Here is a 27,525-nt window from a genome sequence, read left to right as displayed (position 1 = left end):
TGTGGCATAGATCATTTGATTGCCCAATGTCCAAATAATCCAAATGCACCGAAGATCACGCCATTAAACTTGATTGAAGTTACCAAGGAGCCATCACCAAGTACACCTGTGGTACCAGTAAACGTACTCACACGATCGATGCTCCAAAAACAAAATTATATTCTTGAGGAAAGAGACACGGCATCAATTTCCCAATCTCAGAAAAAGAAGAAAACACGAAGAAAGAGATCGCAAAAAGCAGCGAAGTCAGACCCCAGTTCAAAGACCAACATAGGGACTGGTGATGACCCCGTATATATGAATGACGCTGAAGAAGATTCTGATTTAGGTGAAACCATGGAGACCAAAATGACCACTAACATAGAAACCAACAAGGAAGATCTTCATGAGCCACAATAGCCAGGATCCAAAAAGAAGATAGGAACTTACCCAAACCCTACAGAGAAGATTGAGCGAGTCAAGCAATTAAGGAGTTTGGTAGAAGATACCCAAAGGGATCTAGAACCAGCACCTAGGAAGATCCAGATTACAGACACCGTGTTCCCTACGCAACAACAACCTCACCAAGTCCATAGACCCGTAGACATACCTAGTGTCATCCAAAAAGAAAGAGACTTAAAGTCATGGGAAAGTGGGCGTACTCACTTCTTGATGGAAAGAATGTTTACAGAGGGACTACCTGATCCTATCGAAGAAATGGAGATCCTATCTTCCCCACGTCAAGGGACTGAAGTCCAAAAGGTGCCGTTAAACATTGCGACATTGATGGATTTCATGTCTTCAGAAGTTAGAACCACCATCATGTCCAAACTATATAAGGACCCTGAGCTAGTCTCAGCTCTTCGAGCCTTCCTCAATGGAAAACTAAAGTTTGGGCTACCACAATTTGCACAGATGGATGGAGTTGGGGACATGCCAATAAAGGAGGAACACTTAGATCCACAACCCAACCTAGATGAGAACCTTGTTATAGAAATACATGTTAACAAGTTGGGACAATACTTTGAGGGTGATGAATCCAATGCGACCATACCAATCACTACTAAGGGATTAACTATGAAGGGAATCCTTGATGGTGGCGCTGGGGTTAGCATTGTGACTAAAAATTTCTGGGAAACTATGGGAAGACCTCACCTTGCGACCACAACCATAGTAGTGAAGATGGCCAATGGGTCTATCGTTAAACCTATTGGGATGCTAGAAGATCTCAAGATCAAGGTCTTTGGACATAAAATAAGGATTACCTTCATTGTTATGGATTTCTCCAAGCACACTATGGCATCGGAGATGATCTTAGGACGTCCTTTCATGAGGGAAGAAAAAATGGTACATGACTGGTCTAAAAACCATGTCTACTTGCAGTTTCAAGATTCTGTCATTCGAGTGGATCTTGTTACTGGTCGAGCACATCCTCTAGGAAACAGGTTTATAATTGATCATAGATCTGACACCACAGTTCACTCGACCCCATTGCAGTATTGTTATACGTGTAAAGCGGACACTGATGTTGGGGAAGATTCTCCTTATATGGATGTACTACCCAGGATGACTGAGTCAGACAATGTGGATTGGGTCCACCTAGCAGCAACCATAGACACTTGGGGAAATAGGGGGGCTACTTGGGTAACACCTGAGGGGGATGAAATGCCCGTACCCTTAAATATACTACAAGCAATGTATATAGCTTCTTACAAGACTCATCCTAATATAACGAAGAAAACATACAAGTGAGTCCCTAAATCTTCTTTAGCGACCATAGCTAGTGCTAAAAAATAGAAGCCTTGTAAGAAACGCCCCACTTGCTCCAAAAACTGTAAGGAAACGTGGCGTTGGATTCCTAAAAAACTATTGGAAGCCCAAGGCTAGTATCAAGGCAATGATCAAATCTGGGTGCCAAAACGTAGATTGTATTCTTACCTGTCACCTGACCCATGTAAGCCCAATCCTGTAGCTCCAAAACAAATTGACAATCACGGAAAGAAAAGAATTACAGAATGCTACACACCCGCTCCAGAGCTAGTTTGGGTACCGAAGAAAGAACGATTTGTTCCACCTAGCTCAGGAAGGGGGGAGTCCCATGAAGCTTCTAGATGCATCCATAGAGGTAAAAGCTTCTCCATAGCCTCCACCTACAACAGTGGACCTCCATAAAGCTACAAAGGAATCCACACCTCCTAGTGTTCAAGAATCACCTGATGAACCACTTCAAGTTCGATCCTGGGAGAGTACGTTACCACCCTTGCAACTCGACGAGGCACCTAAGGTAAAAGACAACTACTGGCAAAAATCCCCACCTATTACCAACTGGAACAATTGGTTTCAAAGGGTGACAAGATCATTTCAAACGGTATGATCTACCCAAGGAAGGGGAGAGTGTTTTTGCTGACATCCATCATTCACTTGCTTCCCTCTCAACCTTTCTCCCTGACCTCTTAATCTCCAATCTTAGGGAATGTATATATAAAGCCTTATACTCACAAAAAACAAAAATAATAAAGAGCAAGAGCAATTAGCAAACGAGTATGCACAATAAAAGTCAAAACATTGACCCAGACCTACACATTCACATCCGGTACATTGAGACAAAGACCTATGTCATTAAACACCTTTGATCCTCATCACTCGAGTGATGGAGGGTAGGTAAGATTAGTACGATAGGAGTGTTTCTGTTTTAGAGTTGAGTGATTACCAAAGTTCTCTTTTCCCACTGATGTACCTCCTAGAGGTATTCTTTGTGTTTCCTCCTATGTACAGGAATGTGTTGTTGTGGTTAGAATTTGGACGTTCATGGGATCTCTCTCTCATTCACACTTCAAATCAAGGGCGACCATCAACACAAACAGGTGTTTCTTGTCCATTAGCATTGTCCCTTATCTTTTTGCATTCATGATTGTCTGCTTTGATTGTGATTGGTAGCATAATATCCAGCACATTTGCTTAGTATCAAACATTTAATTCAATGTCTTTTTTTGTCATAATCACTTGTCTAGGTTTAAACATCAAGCAAGTCTGACTAAGCTAGTTTGACCAAGTTAGGTGTTAGAGATCTTCTCTTAATACCATGGGGAATGCCTTCCTAATAATCAATGGTTACTTAGGTTCTTAATCCGATTTAGGCAGCATTGTGTGAAATGTACTAGGGCTTTCTAGTGGGCTTGACCCTATTGACCTTTAGCTTAAGTATTATAAAGGGAGTTTACTAGTGTGATGAGCCTGGGGAGGTGTAACAGTGTTATATGACCCCCCAAAAGTTACAAAATTAAAATGCTGAAAAACGAACAAACAAAAACAAATCAAAGTGCCACAATGTAAAATCTTAAGCTGGAAGAGAAATCTCAGCTTGATTTGGTACTTCACTCACATGTATTGCCTATGGTACTAGAGTCCTAGAGGTTCCCAGTGTGGGCGCTTTTCCTTGAAAAGAAAAAAACCCAAGGCATACAAAATAAGCACACACATCAAAATTGAATCACTGTGAAAAGACTTTGGGGGGTCAAAGAAAAGATAATCAGTCAGGCGATGATTTCATGAGAAATTCCTTTTATCGTAGTTTAACTACAAAGTCTTCTAGGTATAGCCTCTAGTTAGCCCTCGAACATGAAATACTTGGCTCTCGCGATTAAACAACTTAATTGACCAGAGAAAATTAAAAAGCTTACCCATGGTATTAATAGTCGATCTCTAGTACCTTTCGACCGTTAAATTAGCGACCCCAGACTTGTTTAATTTTGTACCTTTACATATGTTTATGCATTTGATTATATTGCAATTTAATGTTTATTGCTGACAAATTGTTTAAAATTCTGTTACCAATCAATTTGTCTGCCTAAAAATGCATATGCTTTTTAATCGCTTATGAGAATACAATTACTGTGCCAATGTTGTTTTGCAGTGACTGAAGAAGGCTAAGGACATTCATCTCAAATGCTCTTCCACCTCGACGAACGAGCTTCAACTCAATAGCTTCCGAGGACGAAATCTACATCAGGAAGGGGGGCACGTTAACCCTCACGGCTCACCGACACCCTATCACCTATGATGGACGTTGTAACCTACGGTAGACGTTGTATTATTTATTTGGTAGAGTCAGTTACCGGGCTTGTCGGTCCAATAGGAAAAGGGTAAGAGCGATCGCCGATGAGAGGCGCACTCTAACTGGAACATTGTAGGGATTAGTTGGCTAAGGATGGGCGCCCAAGTGTGAATGGGGTGAGCTCATATAAAAGTCAACTAAACGTAAAAATTCACTCATTCTCTCATTTGTGCAATAGAAGAGTGCTCTTGCTCCATCTCCATCTTCTTCTTCTTCATCTCCTTGTGTGTGTGTGTATGCGTGAGAGAGAGAGAGAGAGAGAGAGAGAGAGAGAGAGAGAGAGAGAGAGAGAGAGAGAGAGAGAGAGAGAGAGAGAGTGCGATCGAGCATTGCGACAACGGCGAGGCGGTTGAGCGCGGCGTAGCGGCGTCTCCTTCTTCTTCGCGGCGAGGAATCCTCCACGAAGCAAGCATAGAGCGGTGAGTGACACACCATCGCATTCTTTGAGCTTATTAGTTTAGGCTTGTTGTGTGCTTGGAGCCATTTGTGGCTCGCATACGGTGTATCGACAAGTTCCTTGCATTGACATGTGCGACATACACGCACATTGGGTTATTTCTAAATTTAGATTTGGCAATAGCCCTATCAATGACAGAAATAGATGTTGCAACTCGGGGCTTGGATGTGAAGGACATAAAGTTTGTCAGCAATTATGATTTTCTTGGATCATATTCTTGTTGTGGTTTGACAAAGTAGGAGCACAAAAGCAAAAATGACAACACAGACCGCACCAACATTGACAACTAGGTCATGTTAGGGATGACATGAATTTAGAGGGGGGGAGTGTTGACCCACAGGTCAACAGTACGACATAACTCAATTTTTGTACCAAGGTCTCATTCCTTGAGAGTTATGAAAGCTATGGATTATGGTTAAAAAAATCATTTGTAATGAGTAGCTAGTTTAGTTGCAGTAGTCGGGGGTGCAGTGGCACTTCCACGTTGTAAATAAAAAGCCATTTTACCCCTTGAACTCTATTTTAGGTTTAATCTATGGTAGCCTTAGTATACAAGGTACCTACGTCATTATGTAAAAAAAACTTTTATCATTATATAATTTTAAGCTGCCGTCAACTGTGTGTGAGAGAGAAAGAGAGAGAGCATGAGCTTCATCATGAAGCTACTCCCTGCTTGTTCATCACATTGATGTACATAGCAAAAAATTAGCCAAAATTTTGAGAGTCTGGTTTGGAAGATCTTTTCAAGTACTACCTTGTGGAAGGCTTTGTTCTTTAAAAATAGTCCCGAGGTTTGTCCATATGGCCAGATCTTCAAGACATTGGTGATTCCCAAATTGGCTCTAAAGTCTCAAACTCTCTAATTTGGTTTTATGGACAATTATCTTCTTTATGGATGACTTGATCCTGGGAGGGCGTAGGTTCCAAAGGCAGGACGTTCTGTTGTGCACCCAAATCATTGAATTTTGTTACCTTAATCAAGCCTGGAAGTCTAGGAACCTTTGGATATTTGAGGCTAAATTGGTTGTGACATAATTTGATGATATTGTGTGTCTGAGCACCAAGATCATTCATGTTGTAGGAGCTAAAAGAGAGACAACGGTGAGCGGTAAACAGTGGCACCATGCACTGAGTTGCCTAGACCACTCTTAAGGTTTTTAGTAGCACCCTTGTTTTGGTGTCGGTTGTGGTTAAGCCCATGTACCATATGGAATCTTTGCCTCCTCAAGGCACATGTAGTCCTTGAGGGTGATTGTATTATTTTAAATTTAATATAAATTGTCTCCGCTCACAATTGTGAGCATGGAAAAGAAGAAGAAGAAGAATCTCTGAGAAGTAATCAATCACGTTCATGTTTTTCGTGGAAAACACTTTTCACCAACATAGATTAACAAACCTCACCAAGTGAGCCTATGCAAGTAGATGAGGAACTCAACATTCATGCTAACTTAACAAAATAGTATGCTAAACCATGATTGTAAGAAGTTAAAGGATAGTAATGAAGGTGTTAACACTAAGTTGGTAACCTTAACATGACATAAAAGTGTCCTTTGGCACATTGGGCCTCTGCATGGATAACCAGGTTGAGAATCTCAATCCCTCCTTGCTCCACAGGTCTCACAACAGCATCTCACCATTCCAACTTCCAAGGTGCCGTATCTTTGGTGTTATATTTCCATAGGACTCTTTTCATTGGTTTCAGGAACTCCTTCCAATGGCACTTGGCTAGCCTCAAAATTTCGCTAGTGAAGGCTATGTATGCGAGCATAAACAAATGGATCACTTTCACCTTACTCTCGAGGAAAGTAGCACATACTCCCATCTTTGCATCTTACTCCTAACCTTGACTAGGACCCAATGGAATCTTTGCTTGTGCATTACCCCAACCCCAATAGAGCATCAAGGTGTCTAAAGAAAATACCTTTTGAAATTATCTTGCCGATCCACATAGATGGATTGAAACAATCAATTTCTCATTTTCACACCATAAAAGCGACACTAAATCTTATATTTTCTTTCTACCAATATATTGTGATGGAAGCCTATTATAGCTATTAAAATGAGATAGAAGCTTCATGTTGAAATTTGAAGAAGGATTCTTCATTATAGAAGCTTTCATTTTTGCTCACAGGGATTGCAACGAATTGCAAACAAGTCTCTGTGATCAAGTGCAAGCGAGTAAAAACATTGGCGAGAAGCAACTTCCACTATAAGGAGAACCTTCCACATCATCAAGATTCCCCCATCTAGTTAACGTCTTTGAGGTGCTTCAAGATAGGAATCCAAAGGGCTTTCCCTCAAAGTTGTCCGCTTCTCAATTTAATGTGCCGGAGCTGGACAACAAAAGATAGGCAGCGGGGCATGGTTCTTCAGATGTGGAGGAGTTTGTTCCAATGTCCCTATAATGGACGACTTACATATTCAGTCCTGGAATGTGAAGGCATAAAGTCTACAAAGAAAAGCACTCTCTTCTGAGAGGAGGTCAAAAAAGCTGCTACGAATTGTTGGCTAATTCAGGAGCACCATCTTGATGCTTCTTGCTATAGGAAACATACTATAGGGATTAAGTTGGTGTAGTATGGCGATGGTGCTCTGGGGTTTAGTGGGGTGCTCTCCATTTTTTGACAAGGAATTGGAGCCACAGGTTGTGTTTAACCATGCCTAAGGTAGAGTCCTTAGGGTGAGGGTCAAGTGGGCATGCCAATCCTTCATCAAAATCAACATCTATGCTTTGTGTGATGATAAGGGGAGAGCCAAACTTTGGGTGGATCTTAGGGAACAACCTTTTGAAGGTGACTGGTGCATCATGGGAGACTTCAACATGGTTGAAGCTCGCAAGGACAAGACGGGACTGGGTAGTCTACTGACTGGCTTTGAAAATTCCAAATGGCAAGCACTCTGCAAAAAATGGGCTTTGCTTGATTTGTGGAATGCAAGTCCGTAGAGTAGCTCTCCTGACTTGACTTACAAAAGCCTGCAATATTCCAACACGGCGTCCCGTTTGGACAGGTGCTACATCTCCCATCATGCGAGTTGGCTCCCCTCATCTGTGATGCTAGGTGTAGATACCTCCAAGAGCATGTCAGATCCCTTTCCCTTCAAGTTCCACATAGCCAGGGCCAATAATGACGCGGGTTCCTTGAAGGGGCAGAAGAAGAAATAAGCCTCAGGGGAGCATCTCTTTAAGGAACCCCTCTTCAAGTCTTTAGCTAAGATGACCGTTTGCAAGCTAAGATAGGATGTGGGAGACGCCGATCCTTGAGCTTGACCCTCTTTGGTGCGTAGAGTCCAATCAACAAGTAAACGAGCAGGCCCAAAGTGAAAAAGGCTCGAGAGGATGCAAACAGGGAGTTGAAAGAAGAAGTAAAGAAACTAGCCAAAAGAAAGCGAGAAGGAAGAGCTCTTGACAAAGAGCACAAAACATGGATGGAGGCCAAAGCACGTCTCGCTAAATTGCAAGCTGAGGAAATCAATAAGATCCGTCTGATGACCATAGAGCTTGCCCTTAAACCCAAACCCGAACCCAATAACCGGGCTCATTTCTTCAGAGGCCTCAAAGTTAAAAGAAGAAGGGACTCTATTATAGCAATCACTGACGAGAAGAAGAACGTAGTAAGAGACCAGAATGTTATGGCCAAGCTCAAACTTGACAATATCAACCAAATTATTGGTCAGCCCAAATTTTGCACTCAGGGGGTCGAGGAGGTTAGAGACCTCCTACTTGGTACGATCAAATGTGATATACTGCCTAATGAGGCAAAAGTATTGGAGAGGCCAATCTCTGTCAATGAATGTTGGAATGCCCTGCATGCAATGGGGAATGAAGATACCCCTGGGTGGGATGGACTAACTGCCGAACCCTTTAAAGACTTCTGAGAGGATCTTAAAATTCCAATAGCACATAAAGCTAACAAGGCTCTGTTGGATGGGCAATTGGATGCCAACCTGAAAAGAGGGCTGATCAAACCTATTCCCAAGGTTGTATGTTGATCCTTGCTAAACATTGGCGGTCTGTCTCCATGATGATATTTGCGCACAAGATCATTAATACTGGCTCCAACCTTGAACAAAATCATCATCCCCCCACCAACATGGATTTATAAAAGGCAGGTCAATTTATGAAAACATTTTGGCCGCCATGGTCGGCATTGAATACACTTCTTTGACCAAGCAAGAATGTATCCTCCTTCAGTTTGACTTAGATAAGGCCTATGTCAAAATCTCGTGGTCTTACATTGAGGTAGTCATGAAGGCTTTGGGCTTTGGAACCAAAATGTGTGCAATAGTTTGCATGATGGGGAAGGAAGTTGCTCTGAGATTCTCTTCAACAACAAGATAGTGTGAGGCTTTGAGGTCAAGCATTCAATCAAGCAAGGTTGCCCCCTTGACTCGCTGCTTTTTGCTATTGGCTCTCATCCTCTGGTGAATTCAGTTGTAGACAGTGCGGCAAAAGTGGAAATATAAGGTCTTATCACTTCCCAAAGGAAAAAAACTGCTTGCAAAGCTTTTTGCAAATGATTGTTTGCTCTTTCTCAAAGCCAAGCCAAAGATGCTAAGAAGAGCCCCCAGGATTATTCAGTTTTTTACCTCTGCCTCTGGCTCGATGTGCAGTATTGAGAAATCAAGATTGATATCTCTCTCAGAAAGTGACTCCTTTGACTCCACATAATAGTCATGTGAAATTGTAGGCAAGGGCACTGTGTTCATGCACCTAGGAGCTCCCCTTGCGGTGGGCATTACGGATAAACAGAGATTTGAATGGGATTTTGTCCAAATATTAACAATAGAATAAGAAGATGGAAGTTTGTGCTCCTCCCCTTCCATAGTAGAGTCATGGTGATTAATGCTTTCATGATAAAAATTCTTGAAGCCCATCAAACAATTCCTATGGAAAAGCAACATGAAATCCACAACCCCTTTCCAATGGGGGAGACGAGAATGGGTAGCGAGACCTAAGAATCAAGATGGAATCGGGATTATTGATCCCATGGTGCATGCAAAAGCTTCATGTGCCAAACTTGTTGTCTCTTTGACAATAAAAAACAAGAATGGGCTATTATGACATGGGATATGATAAACAACACAAAGCTTGCCTCGAAAGTGAAAGAAGGTCACTGTGCCGGACAATATTTTTGCACCTCTTTGGACATCCCTGAAGCTTGGTGCCTGCACATGGAAACTAGCATGAAAGTGTAACAAGGCAGCATCAACCCTGGAATGGGGGGAAGAATTTTAGATACTTCAAGGACTCAAATTACTGTTTTCATGTGCACTCAAATTACTAGATTTTGCTACCTGAGCCAGGTCTGGAAGTCTAAGAGTTGTCAAGGTTTTGAGGGCAAATTAGATGTTGCTCATTTTTTATGATGTTGTGCGTTTGAGCACTCAACTCATAAATGTTGTTGGAGCAAGAAGAGGGTCAACTGACAAGGATGAAGATTGGATTCAGACATTGAGGTGCTTAAAACACTCAAGAGGGTATATTGTAGTGTACCCAAATGTAGAGCAAGATTAAAACCAAATAAGCGTGCCTCTTCTATGAGAGTGCACCTCCTTATATTAGAGGAAATCCCTACATGCCAAGAACCTAGGGTGTCCTCCCATACTAGGTGGTCCGACACCTAGCGGGTGCTTTAATCTGGGAGGGAGTTGGGCGAGGCAGGTGACAACGATGGCACCCTTCAAGAGCTTGTTGGTTGTTCTACTGTACGTTGTCGTGCAACTCCGCTGCCATGAAGAGAAAAAGAGCAGAGAAATGTAAGCTAAGCTTCTTTGAAGCCTATACATTTAGTGAGCAGTGATCAAGGGTTGATAACAGGTCAAGTCTAATGGTTAATGTATGCCAGATGCGGCTTTAAAGGGCCAACTGATGCCTTAATGATGCCAAAAAGGGCTATGCTTGATGTGAGCAGAAATGGATATTATGACCTAAGACTGTAGTGCTTGAAGTGCTCTAATGGCCTGTCTTTACGGCTCGTCGATTGGAGCTACGATAAAGAAGTTATGGCAGTTTAAAATTCAAGTAGATTGCAGATCCGTACCGGATTGGGAAACTGCAGCTGAGGTGACAGAATTGAAATGAATTCATGGGCCCGAAGTGCTCACATTGTGGAGCGCGTTGGTCTTTTCAGATCAGTGATCGGAGTTCCGGTCGCCAAGATATTGGCCGTTAAAGATTCACCAGGGGTCGGTTCCGTACCGGTCCCGGTCGGCTCGGTTGGCGTCTCAGCTGGGAGTTTTGAGCTTCATTCGAGTTCTGGAAAATGGTGGAAAAAGTGCTCGAGGAATATCTTGTTCAGAATTGAATCTCTTGCAGTGCATTGATAGCTAATGCTCCAGTTGAATTGAATTCCATGGCCGGCTAAAACATGATGTGCTTAACAGAGCTTTGGCCGATACATATGCCAAACAGGGAGATTCATATTAATTTACAGTAATGCTAAAAACGTTTGGATCCGAATGTCAAGCTTAACATTGCCTGGATGATATGCATGCTAGCTGTGGTGCCGTTACGAAAGCACAAAAAGTGCTTGTAGAGCTTCGTGTTCGGAATGTAATCTCTTGAAATGCATTGACTACGGGATATACTTACCTGGGCAGGGCCAATATGTATGCCCAAATGTGGTGCCCTTTCAGAAGCCAAGGGCATGGCTGCCCGCCCACATGAGCCATAAAGCGGTCATTAGCTCATCAAAGCCCGCCCATAATAGCGAATGGCCGCCCATTAAAGAAATTAAAGGTTTTAGTGTGGAGAGGAGGAAAACAAAAGGCCAAGCATGGTGTGGACAGGCAGAGAGGGAGTGCGCAGGGAGAAAATGAGCTCGCGCTGAGCGGCAGAGAGCTCGAATGAGGACGAAGCAGGAGAGGAAATTTCTCGCCATGCCACAGCGCTCAAATGCGGCACCACTAGTGGCGGATTTCGCGCTGGTCGGTTTTGGAATTTCCACGTCACAAGGGGTGTTTTTACGCTAGCAACGACGGCGCCGTCGTTGCTAAGGGAGGGAGAGAGCTATAAATAGCTTCGCTTTTTGAATGAGAGGGGGAAGTCATTGCATGCGAGAAGAATTGGAGGCAACGAGGAGGTGAGAGGAATTAACTAGTGCAGCAAGGGAACCAAGGCGAGAAGAAGGGGAGCTCGAAAAGAACCAAGGAGAAAGGACTCTCTCCCACTCTCTCTCGTTCTTGTGTCGAAGAAACGAAGCAAAGGCACTCTCTCCCTCTCTCGGGCATAAGCAACAAGGGCACTTGAATCAACGAGTTGCATTTAAGGAAGGGAAGTTGAGAAAGGAAGGAGAGATATGTGGTAACAAAGGAGGAGTAGGAAAACGAGTGCAAGAGGGGAAGGAAGCTCTCTATCCTCTCTCTCGACCTCGGCGAACGGAGGCAAAGCTCCTTGGCTAACGGGAGAACGAGAAGAGGGGAGAAGCTCGAAGACGAGAAGAGGATTACAAGCGAAGCGAGCAAGGTCGAGAGGAACGAGCTTGAAGTTAGGTCGAAGCAAGCAAGGCCAGAAACTTGTCGAGGCAAGCAAGCAAGAAAGGTAAGAAGCAAGGCGAGGAGCTTGTCGAGACAAGCAAGCAAGGAGAAGAAGCGAGCTTGGTCGAAGCAAGCAAGGGAGTCAACTTGTTGAGGCAAGCAAGCAAGAAGGGGAAGAAAGTAGGAGAAGGCATGCACGGTAAACAAAACAAGGTAAGAAGCAAGAGGACATCACGAGGCAGGGAAAGCAAGGGTTAAAGCATCATATAGCAATTGAAGAGAATGGCAGTTAAGCGAGTCCAAAGCATAAAGAGCGGGCAATTGCAGTACAAATTTTAATAATTGAAGATTGATGATCGAGGTAGTGAACTGAATTGAAGCTTGCAAAATCCGCGAGGTATTGGAAGGAGATAAAGCGGCAGAGGAAAAATTCCATCACCGTCATTCGTTAAAGATTGAATTAGCATTTTGTTAAGTTCGGTGTCGCTAACGGCCCGGTTAATCCTATAAACGGGAGGTTAAACTCCTAGTTAGCAGCAGCTGATCTAAGTGACGGTGCTGTTAACAGCCCTCCTTGGCTAAGGACTAAGTTGCACTCAAGGTAATAATCAATTAATTGATGATTGCGGTGATTTCCAGAGTTATTAGTTGTTCTTGTTCTCTCTCTTTCACACCTCCCACAGCCAGAGGCTTGGCGCCTGCCCGGCTCATGTAGCGAACACATATCCCCCGACATCTTTGGTGAACCCGATGCGAAACGAGCCGGGGTGGGAGGTAAAGATGGAGAATTTAGAGCAGATGATGACGATCATTGCAGAGTTAAGCGCAAACGGTTTTGATGATAAGGTAACCATTCCAGACTTTTCGAAAATGCTTCAATTGGTTCAAGGATCTCTCCTTGAAATAGAGAGCGTAAAGAAGAAAAATCAAATGGATGAAGCTTTGGATGCAACTTTAGATGCAGTATACGATGAAAGACGACTCTTTGATGGATACGATCCAGAGGGCTACCTAGAGAGCTATGAGCTGGAGACCAAGGTAAGAGAGATACTAGAATAGTTGATGATCAAATATTTTGAGCAGTTAGTGAGTTGAGATGTAAAGGAGCAGATTCAAGAGGTTACCAGAGCCTGCAACGGCAACTGGGAGTATTTCAAAGAAGCTATTGTGCGAGTAAGATATGAGCAGTATGAACGCTATCCAGAACAGAGTTTAAGTCTATCAAACTATGCAGATATTCGAGGACAAGTGCGATCAAAGTTAGAAGCTGTGATTGATGAGTTTATTGTGCAGGATGCTACTTTCCTACAGGCTAATGATGAAGACATAGTCAAAGCTATGTATGAAAAATTGGGGTTTGCAAACGCCTTGCATGAAGTAGAAGTCCTCGAGGGTGAGTCTCTACAGCCTCAAACTACGCAGGGTGAATTTTTCAAAGAACATGTACCTGTAGTATTGGAAGAAAAGAAATCATGGGATCAAAACAACGAATTGGCTAAAGCTCAGGAAGAAATTTTGCAGGTGAATGAGTGTAGCCATATTCAAGAAGACATGCATCAAGATTCAGTTATAGCTGATACTTTTGCTACTGAACCAGAATTATAGCAAAATTTATTTGGTACAGATTCTACCATAGAGGTGATTGATGATGTTGGTACAGGTTTTGCCAAAGAGTTGATTAATGATACAAATATCATAGGTCAAAGCAGGGCTATATTTGAGAGCATCAAGACCATGGATTTTGGTATACCAGATTTACCGAATTTGGATGTACTAGATTTTGAGGACTTGGCTAAGCAAGAGTATGTGCTTGATTCAGAGGGGGTGCAGACTCCTTCATTGACAAGTTTTAGCAAAGCACAACTACAAAAGTGGGAAACTGGTCTTGAATGTGATGATGATGAATCAGAGAGGATGCAAACTCCTTCTTTGACAACTTTCTGTGACCTAGAGCTACTAATCTGGCAGACTGATCCTGAATTTGATGATGGTGATTTAGAGAAGGAGCAAACTTCTTCTCTATCGAGAATTTGTGACACAGGGCTCGCACTATGGCAGAATAATCATGAACTTGATGATGCTGATTCAGAGGGGGTGCATAGTGAAATGCAATCTCTTGATGTTAAATATGATTGGTTTCATTGTGCCGATGATACAGATAGGGTAGTAGATGAAATTTTCAATTTGCATGCAGAACGTTGTGCTACAGAAGTGCAAAGATATCTGGTTGAGGGTGAAAGACTTGAAGAGCAGTTTACTGCAGATGCGTTGAGTATGCATGTCATATGTGAAAATGCTCGTTTATTGCAGCAACCTAGGATGTACAGGATTGAAGAACCTTCTCAAGCGGTGTACGTAGACCTTATGTTCTTATTGGATGAAGCTTTGGAAGGGTCCTCAAATACAGATGCTAAGGATACCAATCAATCTATAATCATGCATGAGCCAGTTTGTTCAGATTCAGCAAATGATGAACTTATGCAGCTGTTGGATGATGCTCTACTTGATTTTGAGCCTCTACGAGATAGAGAAATGTTTTGAGATGCATCTTTTGAGCCTAATGAAGAGGATTTTACCAGAGACTTGATGTATTCAGATATGCATGATTGGGATTTCAATACTAGTGGGAGTGAAGGTGCACTGCCAATGCTTTTACCTGTGATTGATGATCGACAATTGGATGAGCCAATTGCATAGGGGAAATGGCAGTATCTGATGCTACCTGATGCTATATGGAATCTGATGTTACCCTATGATGTACGGGATTTTGAGCTAGCTTTTGACCCAGGAGGTGCCAGATATATGCATGGTCCTGGGCAACGGACGTATACGCCATATGATCCAGGTGGTTTGTATGAAGATTTGTGGGTTAATTTATGTTTATGCTGTAAAGATTGGAAATTCTTGTATTTTCCCTATGATCCTGGAGGATGGTGCAAAATTTCTAAAGGAATGCTCACAGTGGGATAAATGATTGGGTTCCCGTTTGATCCTGGGCTACTAAAGTGCCAGTTGCAGATTTGAAGAGTACCAGCTATCTGATGTAGCAGGTTGCATGGTACAAGGTTTTGTTTTCTAGATTATGCTAAGTCAGAATAGCTTTGGTTATGCATTCAATAAGATTACATGGCTAGCTTCCAGCTGACTTCTTTCGACAATTGATGAAGTGTCTTCACATCTTTTGAGTTGGTTCTGCTGCCAGAACTTGAGGTGAAGGACTTGACGGCCATTCCGTGTGCAGACAAAGTAAGGCATACTTGAGCTTGACAGGGTTCCTTAAAGAGAGCTTAATGGTCAAGCCGTGTGCATCATTAACTGAAGCACTTGAGTCTAGGGGGGTTCACTAAACAGGTTTTCCATAATTAAATGCTTTGGAGATACGACAGATACGGTTCAAAGATGTTTGATGGACAACTACCTAATGATTTAGCTAAACCATTGATGATAGGGTATAAGCCTTATTTCATTTTTCATATGTTTACCAATTACGCGAGTCTGATGATGGCAAAGAGCTTAAGGTACCTATAGCTGATGCGGGTTGAAGTGCAGTTGGCACATACCGGAGGCTGTGTAGGTTTAGAGGGGGCAGCTCCGCTGCCATGAAGAGGAAAAGAGCAGAGAAATGTAAGCTAAGCCTCTTTGAAGCCTATACATTTAGTGAGCAGTGATCAAGGGTTGATAACAGGTCAAGTCTAATGGTTAATGTATGCCAGATGCGGCTTTAAAGGGCCAACTGATGCCTTAATGATGCCAAAAAGGGCTATGCTTGATGTGAGCAGAAATGGGATATTATGACCTAAGACTGTAGTGCTTGAAGTGCTCTAATGGCCTGTCTTTACGGCTCGTCGATTGGAGCTACGATGAAGAAGTTATGGCAGTTTAAAGTTCAAGTCGATTGCAGATCCGTACCAGATTGGGCAACTGCAGCTGAGGTGACAGAATTGAAATGAATGCATGGGCCTGAAGTGCTCACTTTGTGGAGCGCATTGGTGTTTTCAGATCAGTGATCGGAGTTCCGGTCGCCAAGATATTGGCTGTTAAAGATTCACCGGGGGTCGGTTCTGTACCGGTCCGGTCGGCTCGGTTGGCATCTCAGCTGGGAGTTTTGAGCTTCATCCGGGTTCTGGAAAATGGTGGAAAAAGTGCTCGAGGAATATCTTGTTCAAAATTGAATCTCTTGCAGTACATTGATAGCTAATGCTCCAGTTGAATTGAATTCCATGGCCGGCTAAAACATGATGTGCTTAACAGAGCTTTGGACGATACATATGCCAAAGAGGGAGATTCATATTAATTTACAGTAATGCTAAAAAAGTTTGGAGCCAAATGTCAAGCTTAACATTGCCTGGATGATATGCATGCTAGCTGTGGTGCCGTTACAAAAGCACAAAAAGTGCTTGAAGAGCTTCATGTTCGGAATGTAATCTCTTGGAATGCATTGACTGCGGGATATACTTACCTGGGCAGGGCCAATATGTTTGCCCAAATGTGGTGCCCTTTCGGAAGCCAAGGGCATGGCTGCCCGCCCACATGAGCCATAAAGCGGTCATTAGCTCATCAAAGCCTGCCCATAATAGGGAATGGCCGCCCATTAAAGAAATTAAAGGTTTTAGTGTGGAGAGGAGGAAAACAAAAGGCCAAGCATGGCGTGGCCAGGCAGAGAGGGAGAGCGTAGGGAGGAAATGAGCTCACGCTGAGCGGCAGAGAGCTCGAATGAGGACGAAGCAGGAGAGGAAATTTCTCGCCATGCCACAGCTCTCAATGCGGCACCACCAGTGGCGGATTTCGCGCTGGTCGGTTTTGGAACTGCCACATCACAGGGGGTGTTTTTACGCCTCCCTAGCAACGACGTCGCCATCGTTGCTAAGGGAGGGAGAGAGCTATTAATAGCTTCACTTTTTGAATGAGAGGGGGAAGTCATTGCATGCGAGAAGAATTGGAGGCAACGAGGAGGTGAGAGGAATCAACGAGTGTAGCAAGGGAACCAAGGCGAGAAGGAGAAGGGGAGCTCGAAAAGAACCAAGGAGAAAGGACTCTCTCCCACTCTCTCTCGTTCTTGTGTCGAAGAAACGAAGCAAAGGCACTCTCTCCCTCTCTTGGGCATAAGCAACAAGGGCACTTGAATCAACGAGTTACATATAAGGAAGGGAAGTTGAGAAAGGAAGGAGAGATATGGGGTAACAAAGGAGGAGTAGGAAAACGAGTGCAAGAGGGGAAGGAAGCTCTCTATCCTCTCTCTCGACCTCGGCTATCGGAGGCAAAGCTCCTTGGCTAACGGGAGAACGAGAAGAGGGGAGAAGCTCGAAGACGAGAAGAGGATTACAAGCGAAGCGAGCAAGGTCGAGAGGAACGAGCTTGAAGTTAGGTCGAAGCAAGCAAGGCGAGAAACTTGTCGAGGCAAGCAAGCAAGAAAGGCAAGAAGCAAGGCGAGGAGCTTGTCGAGACAAGCAAGCAAGGAGAAGAAGCGAGCTTGGTTGAAGCAAGCAAGGGAGTAAACTTGTTGAGGCAAGCAAGCAAGATGGGGAAGAAAGCAGGAGAAGGCATGCACGGTAAACAAAGCAAGGTAAGAAGCAAGAGGACATCACGAGGCAGGAAAAGCAAGGGTTAAAGCATCATATAGCAATTGAAGAGAATGGCAGTTAAGCCAGTCCAAAGCATAAAGAGCGGGCAATTGCAGTACAATTTGTAATAATTGAAGATTGATGATCGAGGTAGTGAACTAAATTGAAGCTTGCAAAATCCGCGAGGTATTCGAAGCAGATAAAGGGGCAGAGGAAAAATTCCATCACCGTCATCCGTTAAAGATTGAATTAGCATTTTGTTAAGTCTGGTGTCACTAACGGCCCGGTTAATCCTGTAAACCGGAGCTTAAACTCCTAGTTAGCAGCTGCTCCAAGTGACGGTGCTGTTAACAGCCCTCCTTGGCTAAGGACTAAGTTGTACTCAAGGTAATAATCAATTAATTGATGATTGCGGTGATTGCCAGAGTTATTAGTTGTTCTTGTTCTCTCTCTTGCACACCTCTCACAGTGAGAGGCTCGGCGCCTGCCCAGCTGACGTAGCGAACACATATCCTCCGACAACGTAGCGATGGTTCAACTGGCCACAACAGCGAGCGAGGTTAGGTGGTTGATCACGGCCATGCGACAGTGTATGGCAATAATTCGGCACCATCAAACAACGGGAGAGAATGCAGGTGTCGACAGGTAGGAGTTGGGGCTGTGTCAAAGAAGGGTGTGAGCACTAGGGGCCAAGGGGACCAAATGAGGCCTTTGCACATATAGGATGGCAGCGGTAGCCCTTCTCTAAGCAACACACTCTCTCTCTCTCACACACTCTCTCTCTCTCTCTCTCTCTCTCTCTCTCTCTCTCTCTCTCTCTACCCAATGTCAAGCAAGAATGCCATCGACGCTGTCGTAGGCATTCCCCAAGAAAATAAAGAAAAGGTTTCTAACCAACCCTTGCCCGTCAACTCCACCAATGTAGTGTACCCAAATGTAGAGCAAGATTGAGACCAAATGAGCGTGCCTCTTCTATGAGAGTGCACCTCCTTATATTAGAGGAAATCCCTACATGCCGAGAACCTAGGGTGTCCTCCCACACTAGGTGGTCGGACACCTAGTGACCACACACACCACAATATGTATTAGTTTGGGTTTGATATCCTCTTTTTTTGTGTGTAAGTCTCTGCTGGAAGCCTAGCGCCCTCAAGACACATGTAGTGCTTGAGGACATTTGTAATCTTTTTAAGCTAATTTAAATTCTCTCAACTCACAATTGTGAGCATGACAAATAAAAAAGCTTTCAATTTTGTACTAAACATAGAAATCACTTTTGCTTTGTTTGAACACAGAGTCAGTTGTGGAATTGTTTTCATTTGAATTAAAAAAGTGTTGGAGAAAGAAATTTGAAGATGTGAAAGCCATCACCTAAAAAGCAAGATGTGTGACATTCTTTTGGAAACACATACAAAAGTATATATTTGGGTAGTGATCACATAACATTGACAACAATAGACAACCAAACAACAATGCTTCGAGAGCGTCGTTTTCGGTACGCTCCAAAAGGCCTTAGAGAACAAGAGACTAAGGAGTGCATTCATAGGAGTTTGATGCCATGATGTGAAATATTGACTCAGTAAAAGGTTTTTTTAAATATTTCAATCTGTAAAAGAGTCTTTTTCTTCAAAGATCTAACAAAAGTTCATTTTATTACATTGTTTCATTGTTTTTTATTCTTATTAGATTTATCTTTTTTTATGAGAGCAGTAAAATATTCTTTTGTTTTAGTTTGTCAATGGGTCTTTTTATTTTATTGTACTTATTTTTCAATTTATTTTGTTTTTAAATGCTAACCTTTCAGCTTGTTGTTTAAAATGGGACCCCTCGTAACATATGAGACCTTTGTGATTTTATATTGAAACAAAACAAAAATGGTTCCTCGTAACATATGAGGCATTTGTGATGATGTGTGTATAAGGAAAAATACAATTTTATATTAAAATGCAACAAGAATGACATGCAATTTTTGGCACTCACTTGAACCTACTCCCCATAACTCTCCTTTTCCTTCAACTTCAACAGGCCTTAGTGACTCCTCACCTTGTTTTCTTGTGTATCCGACAATGTCATAAGAAGTTTTGGACAAATTCTCACAGTAATTCACACATTGTGACTTACCTCAACTTCATGAGCTTTTGTGAGGGAGACACTCCATACCTAGCTAGGTACGATTGGGAGCAGGGGACCGCCGGCCTGGTTGGGGGGGGGGGGGGGGCAGTGGTCCCCTGCCCCCCATCGTACCTAGCTAGGTATGGGGTGCCTCCCGCACAAAAGCTCATGATGTTATTCTTTGTATGAAAAACATTGGAAAAGACTCCATTTCCCTACATGAGAAAATTTCTAAATCTTCTTTGTGAACTATATAAGAGGTCATTTTTATCACACGTCAATGATAACTTCTTTCATATAAGAGGTCATTTTTATCACACATCAGTTGATAGTCACATACAACCATGTTATTAGTTCTCCTATCATGTTAGACAACTATTTTTCATGCTATCATTAACGATACAATAAAAGACAAGAGAGCTCATGCTCACAAACAAATCAACCTTACAGGAGCTTGACTTAGCTTTCAAAGGTCAATTTTTTTTTTTCAAGCCTCACAATGTGTGAGACGTTATTAATAAGAGAGCACCATTACATCAGCACCATGACAAAGGTCCATTCTAAAGTAATCACCAAATGTCATTCTAGTATTTCTAGGTTATTATGGAATAGTATTTTCTTAAAGTCATTAACCAAAGGCTTAAGATGTAAATTGTGAGATACTGTTCCTTTAGCAATATTTGGAAGCCCAAAAATTAGTAATATTTGGAAGTTCAAGAATTGTCGCGTATTCCATAGCGACCTCTTGTGGCTAGTTTCTCAGGGATTGTACAAAAAAGTAAGGAGATAATATGTGTGGTAAGTAAAAGGTATAACTCAAAGGATTGGGTTAGAGCGACTCTAACCATACGGTCGAAGTTTGGTAATTTATGTAACTTTTTGACCCTCAAAGCTCGGCAGGATCTTGAGGCTACGTTGTAATTTTCTTTGGGACATTATATACAACCACCACTCACAATTGTGAGTTTTGAAAAAAAAAGGATGAAAATTTCTTTTTGGCTTCCTAAAAGCCTTAGCATCCATACGGTGAAGGTCGTTCAACTCAAAGTGTTTGACATGTATCCCAAAAAAGAGCCTCAAAAGTCTTGAACAAAGAAGTCATGTTGTTTCGATTGCTATTTCCCAAAGGTGCATTCATTTTCTTAGCATGCTAAAAAAGCAATGTGCAGGAAAGGTGTGTCTTAGCTTAGCCTAGAGTCGATTGAGAATTCAAATGAGCCGGTTTAAAATGAGCTAAGGAGGATTAAAAATCGATTAAAAAATAAAAAAATAGCTTAAAAATGTGATAAATTTTCAAATTTTTTTAAACAAAGCCGTTCGATTCTGTATGGGGAGAAAATTCGACCGTTTCATGAAAAAGACTTTCCTACACATTGAAAAAGGCTTTAGAGAACAAGAAGTAAAGATTGTATTCATAGAAGTTTTATCCATGATGTAAAATAAATAATAATTTTATGTTCTGCTTTATATAGATTCTTTTTATTTGAGGACTTCACAAAAGATTCATTTTATTAAGTTGTCTTATATAGTCATCAAGATATTCTTTTGTTTTACTTTTTCAATGTGTCTTTTTTTAAAATAAAAATGTGCAATATGCATCTTTCACCTTATTATTTAAGTGGAACCTTTTCTAATATATTAATGGATATATAATGAATCACAATATATATATATATATATATATATATATATATATATATATATATTTCAAATGATAATGTGCAATGTACACCTTCCACCTTATTAATTAAGTGGAGAGTTTTCTAATTAATATATAAATCATTCATGATTAATGAATGTATATTGAATCATACAATCTATATCTATATATATATATATTTTTTTTCAAATGATAATGTGCAAGGTGCACCTTTCACCTTATTATTTAATGAGGCCTTTCCTAATATATAAAGCATTTGTGATTATGTATGTATAACGAATAATATAATTTTATATAAAAAAATTTCCATGTGATTTTAAGCACTCATTTGAAGGTACTTTTCATAAATCTCAGACCTTCATGCCTCCTCACCTTGTTTTTGTTTTGCAATATTCTCTCCAACATAGCTGCAGAGACAATGGAAAGAACTCTCTCCAACATAGCTTTCTAAGAGAAGCCTTAGAGGAGAGTTGAATTAGGCATACTTTCAATGTTTTCAATGATGATTGAGACTTAAAATATTAAATGGATCGTTTTATTTCACCTTTCATCCATTCTCACATGGCCTGACTTCTCTCCCATTCTATTCTTTTAGAATGCTAAGTTGAAGCTTCACCTTGCATAATTCTAATGAATTATATACATATATTTATTTATTTATTTATATTTATACACATGTACACACTCTCACACAAACACACACATATATATATGTGTACATTGATGTGCTCTTTTTATTATATTACATTATTTATTTATTTATATTTATATTTATATACATATATTAATGTGTGTATATATATATATATATATATATGTATATATATATGTGTGAGAAAACCATGGTAAAGGGAAGAAAAATTGGTCAAATATGTGAGAACTTAGTTCAAAAATCTTGAAATTTCAAAATTTTTGCTAATATTTTTGGTTTGCTTCTTTCGGGGAGGAAACTCGATTGCTTAATAAAAGAGACATTCGTGAACAATGCTTCACATTATATAATTCTAGTTGAACAATGCTTCACATTATATAATTCTAGTTAAACTCAATTGAATGATTTTATCACTTTCTTATTGTCTTAGAAAGCCACCGTGACCCTTTCACTTCTTTTTCTTTAAAAGTTGTACTCTTTCCAATAGGTAATTGTTCATGTAATTTTGAGATGAAAATTCTTATGAAGGATTTTTTTTTTCAAAAAGCAATATATTAGTTATTTTACAACTAAATTGAGGTATTAAGCTCAACTATTTTAATTGCTATGAAGGCATTCGTGCGAAGAAACTTACTGTCAAACGCAGCATTTACTTCATAAACACTATTCTTGAAGCATGCATAGAGCCAAAGAGCACAGCTTTATAAAACACTATTCTTGAAGCATGCATAGAGCCAAGGTGCTTCCAAAAATGCTTGCTGCATGCAAACTTTTCAATGCAATAATATACCATCAAGCTCTGATACAAACTTTTCTTTTTTTGTCCTCTTACACCTTCATGGTTACCAACTTTATGGTGCTTTCACAGTACACCTTTTAGGTTGGGCTCCTTCTCAATCACCCCTTTTTTCTTTTGGTTTAAAGGCCCATTTGAGTACTCCCATTGTCTTTCTTGTTTCCATGATGCAACTTGAAAGATTATTCTACTTCTACAAGTGGTTCCATGGAGAAGACATTCAAGATCTTGCCATCATTTTTTTTTTGGGGCCATATGCACGCGACACAATTGTGATTGGTAGAATTGTATTAAATCAACAAAGAATATACATTAAGCCTCAAGCCTATTCAGTGCAATGGAGGAGACAAAAGATGCAGAAGGGTGCATACAGGGCCAAATTAGGTTGGGTTCTGGCTATTCATTATTAGCACTTTTGCAATATCCAATGTTATATTTTCTTCCACTCTCCAAAATTTTTGTGTTTTCTTATAAAGAGTATCCACTCACTGCGTTCCAGATGGTTTTTTAAATTTTGACTGTGATAGGGTGTCTTTTGAATACTAGAATGTTTCTTGATTTCCAAGTTCGTTTGAGATAGCAAGAGCAGATAATCTATATGCATACCATAATGGCTTGGTTATTGACTACCTTACCTCCTATGACAGGATCATCCTATAGTGGTCAATCTTGCTACGACACCTTGGAGCAAAGACTAAAAGAGATTATTGTCTTTGATTATGCATCATATTTGGTAATGTAGTATGTTCAGAAATTGATAGTTGATCTTGCAAGAAGCATAGTCTTGATACTACAAATTACTGAAATACAAGTTTTTATGTTTTGTTTTCTTGTTTTATTGGTTTTAACATTAAAATTTTCAATAGCTAACGTTCGTTTCTCCAATAATCCATGGCCTTCTCCAAGCTTCTCTTCTTCCTTTCCCAAATAACCCATAAATTTTATAGTTTAAAAAATGAAGGCTATAAGGTAAGGTATTTCATGCTCTCTTAAGGTTCTCTTAGGGCCAACAAAATTGAAGACATTAAAGATACCAACAAAAGAAACATTAAAATATAAAATGTATTTTTCTCTTTTTCCTATGTTTTGTCCTTTGTATTATGAGAAAAGAAGACTCGTTGTGTTGCAATAATGCAAAGTTAGCAGTAAGATCTTCAAAGAGACTCATTGTGTCACAATAATACAAAGTTAGTAATAATATCTTCAAAGGTCAAGATTAAATAAGACAAGCACTAGCAATAGTAATCTACTCTACCTTTCACAAATATTACCTCGTGTTTAAAAAATGGTTCATGTCTATTGATTGTATCGAAAAGGGGGGTCGGGGGTACTGTTATGTTTTTGAGTTACCTCTCTCCCCTTTCACTAACTATATCTCAAAGAGGTATAGTTACATTTCAGCTTCTTTCCCTGCATTATTCTCGCATTATGACTTACCTCAACATCATGAGCTTCTGTGAGGGAGGCATGACATACCTAGCTACGTACGATTGGGACCAAGGGACCGTCGACGAGCCGGTGGTCCCCTGCCTCCAATCGTACCTAGCTAGGTATGCGGTGCCTCCTGAACAAAAGCTCATAATGTTATGTATTGTATGAAAAACATTGAAAAAGGCTCCCTTTTCCCACATGAGAAAATTTCTAAATCTTCTTGTGTGCATGCATGAAGTCTTATCTTTTCAAAGGGTCTAATCACCCTCCCTCCTACGATCCCCCTACATGTGAGACGTACCGATAACTTGAATAAGTACCTTGGTGCTACTAAGAATTTTTGTCATGTAGTGAACATTGGTTTTGTAATAAAAAGTCACTAGTGCTTGATTTTTTATTGTTTATGTTGCATGGTCTATGTTATTTTTTTTCCTTTTTCCCCATGGTACTATGTTGCTCTTCCCATGGTACTATATGCATAATATCCCTTTGTCAAATTGATGAATGTGGCTTCAAGTTGTTCTCTTTATATGCATAATAGCATATGAGTTGCAAGTCATAAAAAAATGCATTAGCCTTTTGGGTCTTTTCAAAACATTATGTGGATTTTAATAATATGCACCCTTTTTGCCCTCCAAGTCAATGAATTGTATCAAAATGTATTTTAAAGAGTGGTAATGGTGATGATGATGGCTTGGCCTGTTTATGAATCATGAGTGGTCGACGGTCAACCACTTTTTAATTAATAAATAGCTAGAGCTTTGATATTCTTTCAAAGTTTGGGTCCATTGCTTTGCTTTAGGGTTTTCTTAGGGTTTTTATTGCTTTCACAAGTTAGAAGCACTCGTTGATTTGATTTAGGGTTTTGATTTCTTTTGATTTGTTAAATCGTTTGAAAAGCTATCATAACATCTTCCCCACGATTCTCAGAGATCTAATGTACTACACCAAAAGTGTCAATTATGCAAGGGCCAAGTTTAAGGTCCAACCTATTGCACCCACTTTTTGGAGGTGTGAGATCGATTGCTCAACCCATACCTATGTTTGGACAAGACCTGTTAGACTTGATGTCCGTAATGATTTCTCGCTTGCATTGTCATATTTGTTTCTCAAGTGTGCGTAGTTGATGTCAAAACGGCCTGAATGTAGACATGTCTCAAGAGTCAAAGGCACTCATTTTTTGACTTGCAAGTCCCTGGCCAAGACCAACATGCCATTGCCTTTTCTCTGGAAAGAAGACTTGTTCTCTTGCATCAAAAAATTTTGATTTTGATACGAGAATCATATTTAAAACTTCGTTTATTTAGGGGGAGGGAGAGAGAGAGAGGGAGAGAGAGGGAGGGAAGGACAAGAATAAGAAAGAAACAAAGAAGACGGGTTGGCAGATCGAGCCTTTTCTGCTATAAAAAAGTCTTTGCTACAATAGGTTGAGGTTGCTGAGGCTATTACTGTAGCAATTCCACCAACACTTATCAAAAAACAGTTAGCCAGGCAAGCTAAGCTAATGCTTGTATTTGGGTTCAGTGGAAGAATCCCGAACAGGTTTGAGATGATTCAATGGCTTCAGAGCCCTCAAATTCTTGGTCATGGAGGAGCAGTCGAAAGTACTCTCTACCTAGCTAAAGGTTTTTGTTCAGTGAGATTCAAAGAGGCCTCCGATGTTGAAAATATCCTTGACAAAGGGCCCCTAGTATTTAATAGGACTATGGTTTGTGTGGTGCCTTGGGAGCCAGTGTTCGACTCAACCGAATCTCTACAAGGGTTTCATCCGGTCTGGGTTGAGTTTATGGGACTGCCTAGCTGGCTGTGGGAAAATTTGAGGATGCTTGCTAGCAAGTGGGAACTCCCTTATTTATACCTAGCAAGAGAGGGTTTGGAAGAACCTCAAACAGGGTTGTATAGGCTGGGATGTGTCTAAAATGCCACCTAAAAGCATGGTTATCAATGTTGGAGCTGGGCTAGTTACTATTGCGCTAAACCTTGGGACATACTTTGGGGCATGTTTTGAATGCAACAACTTTGGACACTTCGCCAAGGACTGCCCCTTGAGGTCTAATGATACTGCAGCTCCGGCAGCACAGTCCCCGATAAAATGGAATCCCCGATGGAAGGACAGGAGAAGCAAGGAGGCAGTAACAAAGGGGCAAATGCAGAGAAGAATAAAGGACGTAAGGTATGTGATAAAATGGATATTAAGATGCAGGATAAGATTGCAGAGGAATCGATCCCCATACAACGAACTTTCAAAGGTGCATGCAATAATAATAGGATCGTTACTTCCACTGCTACGCCCAAATTTATGACAGTGACAATGGTGAGGCTGTCCAAGTTCCCGGTCTAAAAAGAGCCAAAAGAGTGAAGGCACTGGCAAGAGACTCCAAAGTGCTTCAAGTCGTGAGAACACTTGAGGTGAAAGGATTTAATACATCCTCCACCCCTTCGAAAGGAGGAGGGTTCACTGTCCCATTGCACAATCCATTTGCAGCGTTGCAAGAAAAGAAATCCCCTGACTTGGAGCCCCCGGATTCTCCTGAGACCAAGGAGAGGAGGGGAGGGGGGGGGGGGGGGGGGGTGATTTAGATGCTGAAGAATTCATTCCTCTATCCCAATGAACCCCTCATTTATGATGGAGTCTCTCACTATCCAATCTTGGAATGTAAAGGGGTTGAAAACCTGTAAAAAGAGTACCCTATTCTGGGAGGAAATTAAAAAGGAGAAGGCAGTCAACTACTGGGCCATCCAAGAACACCACTTAGATGCCCATAGCAAGAGAAAGTAGGTGCTAGGAAAGAAATTGGTATTCTATGGAGAAGGAAGTAATGGTTTCAGTGGTGTCCTCAGCATTGCGGATAGAGAATTGGAGCCGAAGTTAGTTCTTGACCACCCATTCGGCATAATCTTGGGGATTAGAATCAGATGGGAAGGGTATCCCTTCACCATTGTGAATGTGTACGGCCCATGAAATGCAAAAGAAAGAGCTAAAGTGTGGATGCATCTTAGAGACACTCCTATTGAAGGGGAGTGGCTGTTGGTTGGCGACTTCAATATGGTAGAAAAGAGCAGAGATAGAACAGGATCCTTCAGTATGTTGACTAGTTTGGAAAGGTCTAAATGGCAAAGTTTGTGCGAAAAGTGGGCGATGATCGACTTATGGGAAGTCGGCCCATGGAACAACACGCCTGGTTTCACCTACACAAGCCTCGAGTATGCCCGCACTGCCTCTAGACTGGACAGATGCTAGCTCACACGAAGATGACTGGATACTGTCGTCGATGGAGATGAAGGTAGTC

The sequence above is a fragment of the Adiantum capillus-veneris genome, chromosome 28 (genome assembly GCF_014529385.1).
Source record: "Adiantum capillus-veneris isolate H3 chromosome 28, ASM1452938v2, whole genome shotgun sequence".
Lineage (NCBI taxonomy): Eukaryota > Viridiplantae > Streptophyta > Polypodiopsida > Polypodiales > Pteridaceae > Adiantum > Adiantum capillus-veneris.
This window is presented reverse-complemented; position numbering follows the sequence as displayed.